This window comes from Lissotriton vulgaris, unplaced genomic scaffold, assembly GCF_964263255.1.
Source record: "Lissotriton vulgaris unplaced genomic scaffold, aLisVul1.2 SCAFFOLD_777, whole genome shotgun sequence".
Lineage (NCBI taxonomy): Eukaryota > Metazoa > Chordata > Amphibia > Caudata > Salamandridae > Lissotriton > Lissotriton vulgaris.
In genome coordinates, this window is record NW_028246192.1 from 1 (window position 1) to 4,447 (window position 4,447).

Here is a 4,447-nt window from a genome sequence, read left to right on the forward strand (position 1 = left end):
TCATCACATAATAAAGATACATGCTAAATACTAAACTTGATAATGCATAATAAGGTAAACATTCGAGAAATGTGCCTTTATTTAACATGCAGATGTGAAAATAGCTGTTTATTTCTGTAGCAGGCTTTCATTTCTATCACTGTTCACTTGCTGTGCTGAACTATTCATTTATTCTGCTCTATCTCTTTAAGAAAATTAATGCTTTTCATAAACTAGTGATTTAACATTATAATCGAACTCTAGAACTTGACTTTTTGTTAAATGTTATGTGTCTTGGAAAATGTACTACTTCTTTCCCTGCACAATATGACTTCACTGTACTTACATTGCTTTCTTTGCCACATATGCATAATGAACAAGAGTGTTATTAAAAAAAAGTAATCTGTAGCTTACATTTTGTGATCTAACCAGGACATACCTAAATTTGACTGTTTCATTTAATGAAACAGTTCATTGATATACGATGAGAAACCAGACAACTAACAAAATAGGCCGGCAACAGATTCTCATGAGAACCTTCGTATATGTTATCTTTTGCAAAACGTTGTAGCCATTTCTAACTGACTTCATGCTGGGGTGAACGTTTACTGAGGGATTTGAGGGTGAAGACGATGGATAATCGGAAGACCTCTCACCATTGGACAATGATGATGACATTCACCGGTTTGTGCAACATGTTTAGCTGCTTTCTATATAGTACATCTTTGTAGCTAAAGAGAATCAAGACTCTTTCCATGCATCCCTTTCCTGCCATGCCACTTGACACTTTGCTGTGCTAGCCCGACTCGCCATAAGCTACTGCTTACAGTGAATTCTTTTTTTTCCCTTGAGTTTGTGAGATTATCTTTTTTTATGATGATCACATCTTCTTCTGTGATTCCTTCCTTTCCTCTCTTTTCCTCTTTTAGGCGGTTGCTACTCCAATTGCCAGGAGATCTCGTTTGAGTCTCCAGATCGAACGTGTATGGGCAGTTCGTTCTTTCTCTTAGTTATTTGAATCTGCTTCAAAATCTACTTTCTCTTTTCAAGAAAGAACTCTTTGGGGCAGATTTACAAGCCCCTTGCGCCACCTTTACGCCGCCTTGCGTGACGCAACAGCGGCGTAAATATGGTGCATCCCTGTGAGGCATTTACAACATGACGCATCTAGGGAGATGCGTCACGTTATAAAGCCTAGTGCCTCAATGGGGGCGTTCCCACGCAGGGTGGGCGTTCCGGCACCTGTGCGCCTCGCAAAAGTGCCTGAAATGGGCCAGTATGCAGACTTTTTTTGAGTCCATGAGCCGTGATAGGACAAAAAAAAAAACACAAGCCACGTCCTTGCCCTTTCAAGCTGTTCCATTTGGCAGTGCGTGACTGCCTTTTCTGCTGCATCTCCTCTCCTCTCCTCACCTCCCCTTCTCTTCCTGACTCCAATTCAGAAGAAGCTGCCGGAAGCATCCGGGCACATAGGCTTCCCTCACAATGATCGGCACTTAGATGGGGACAGGGAGCCTGTGCATATTCCCCACAAGGCTGTGCAGTACTGCATGGTGGGGAATATGCAAAGTGCGCATGAATGTTTGGCCTGGCCAAGACTACGGCCACTTTAGTGTGCACAAACCACTGCTCCTCCCTGGGCTGCAAGCCCCGCCCCGCCCTAACACAGCCCCGAATAACGCTGTTATTATCATTTTATTTTCCTCTTTTTCACTGCTCTAAGAGCAGAGGGGCGACACTCCTCGGCCTTAGTGGAGGAGCCACCACTGCTTGTGCATAAAACCGAATTGTTACTGTTTGGATTTGAATGAGTGACCTGTGTACTGATATCTTCTGCAGAAATAATAACACATTTCTTGATGGGACTGAAACTTGATCTATCGGTTCTACACTCATGTTTGCATTTCTACAGATTTCACTAGATGAGATATCTCTCTAGGGCTCTAATCTGTGACATGCATGTTACTTACATATTTTTGCAGCAGATGCCTTAGCCCACAAACTATTGTACTTGGAATATATCCTGCTCTCTCCAGGTTAGACTCTGTAGCGTGGATATGTGCTTTTTTCAGTTTGTTTTATTCAATTACAAAACAATTTCTCGCAATTAATCAAAGAGATGGACCATTTCTGGTAGATAAAGGCTTAGTGAGAAAAAAAGGCAAGGGACACCAAAGATCTTTTATCCATCAGAGTTGTAACAGGAAGGCAGAGCCTGAAACGTAACATTAGTTAAGATATGATAAATTATGTTGGTATTCTCATAACTCTTTATTGTGGAACTCACATCGTTATAATCAATGAAAAATAAACATATTCTGCTTTGCGTAATTACCATCTACCGATACAATTAATTCACTGAACTATTTTCTTATATAAGCGTACAATACAACGGTAAGTGTACAATTGAAACCATTATAATATTTTAATTTTGAATAGCTTTAAGAGGGGCTCTGCCTATTAGGAACAACGGTATAGCTGCTTGTGCCTGGATTCTCCTTGATGCCAGTCAGGTTGCTATTAAATATTGCCCTTTAACATCCCACAAGATAGGGGACATAAATAACAGATGGCCTAATCAATCTAAAACATCACCCATGCAGGTAAAATCTCTTTCAACGTGTGGGCGCCTATTCCAGACGATGTTCAAAGTTTGGCCCAACCTACATTCCAGGTATTTTCTCCCAACGTTGGGGTTCACAGTCTGGGTGAGGTAAAACATAAACCTGATAACTAATATATTTATTGGTGTAATATTCATTAATTAGTTGTTTCATAAGCCACTGATTTCATCTTATGATAACTTTAGAACGCTGAACTCTACAGAAATGTTTGCAAAAGGTTTGCTGGATTGGAAACATTTTGTGAAGCGGGGAGAACTGGATTTTGACCCCATTGTCCACAGCACAGAATGAAAGGTTCAAGACCATGATAATCCCAGGTTTTTTCTTTCTCCCTGTGGGGGGTGTAGGATCCTTCAAATGGTATAGATGGTATCCTGTCCTCTACGGATTTGAATTTCAGTTGTACCACCTTTTAAGCAAAGGGATCATTTCCCATATAGTGTTACATGTTGATGATGTTATAGTCGCCCTCTGAATTGTCCTCCCGCTGGATGTTGGTTTGGGAGTCATCAGGAAGCTTCTTGAAGTGAATATTTTGCTGGCAGCTGAGACAGTAATCACAAATGGCAATTAGACAGGAGATTATGAGAGGGGGAGACTAGAAGGATACTGAGGTGATCATAGATCATGAACCTGCTGGATGCAGGTGAAACTTGCTGAGTAAGACAACAATAGAGTGACCTGGTCCATCAAGAAACACCGGAAGTGCTTAGGGGTCTTACTGGCTGCTTATTTATTCCTTTTTAATAACTGATGTGCGTAGCCTTGTACTATCCACCAAACGAAAACAAACATTCATACACTTTCAACTGCTTAGCCAGCCTTTTTCTAAAACTAGATGAGTTACCAAAATCCCTACTCATTTTAGCATCAAATCATAGCTTCAAAATTGACTCTCTATGAATCTAATATAGCTGGATCCCAGATACCAGGAATGACACATCTACCAAAAATAATGAACAGCCAAGAGTTGTAGTTCAGTCTGTCATAGTGGGACACAACGGAGATTGGTGCCTCCTACGTTTACAATATAAGCAAGACAAATTTGATTGGACCTGTGTTTGCAATGCACTAAAATGTTGGGGTTATGAGATATTACTTGCAAACTGTACACCTTGTAAGGGAAGCAAAGGAACCGCTGGAGACAGGTTGAGGAGTGACGAGATTTATTTAGTAGCAGTGCACAGGTCGAGCTCCAGCCTGAGAATGACACAGTCCGTAACTGCATCACAAACACAAACACTCCACCATTTCGAAAGATAACATTCCTGCATTACACGAGACTGTCACGAGCTGTGACAGACAATCACCACGCTCGTGACAGCTTGTGTACCTGACAGCACCCAACACACCTTCCCCCCATAAAATGAAAACAAAAAAAAAAACAAAATAAATTAAAAAAAAAAAAAGAAAAACTATCATCGTAAAATCAATTCATAACAAAATCACTAAACCTAGACGGCAGACGATGTGAGCGAACACACCTAGAATTATCAGCACTGCCGTCAGCTCTGGTATTGTCAGTCTGTTCAGAATGTTCCCCCACATCCAAAAACACATTACTGTCACAATCATCTTGAACAGAAACAGGGCCAGAGAAAATTGAAACCCTATTGAAATTCCAAACAGAGCCACCTTCAACCCTGACAGCACTCTTGAAGACTTCAATCACATTTTTAGGGTTAGACCACACAGGAAAGCCTTTACAAACACCTTCTTTTTTTTAATCCGAACGTAATCACCCACTTTTACCGAACAACCGGATGCAGAACCAATTTTCTTCCCCATAGAGAGTTTCATTTTATTTTTGTATAGCTCAACCCTCCGGTGAACAGCCTCAAAAT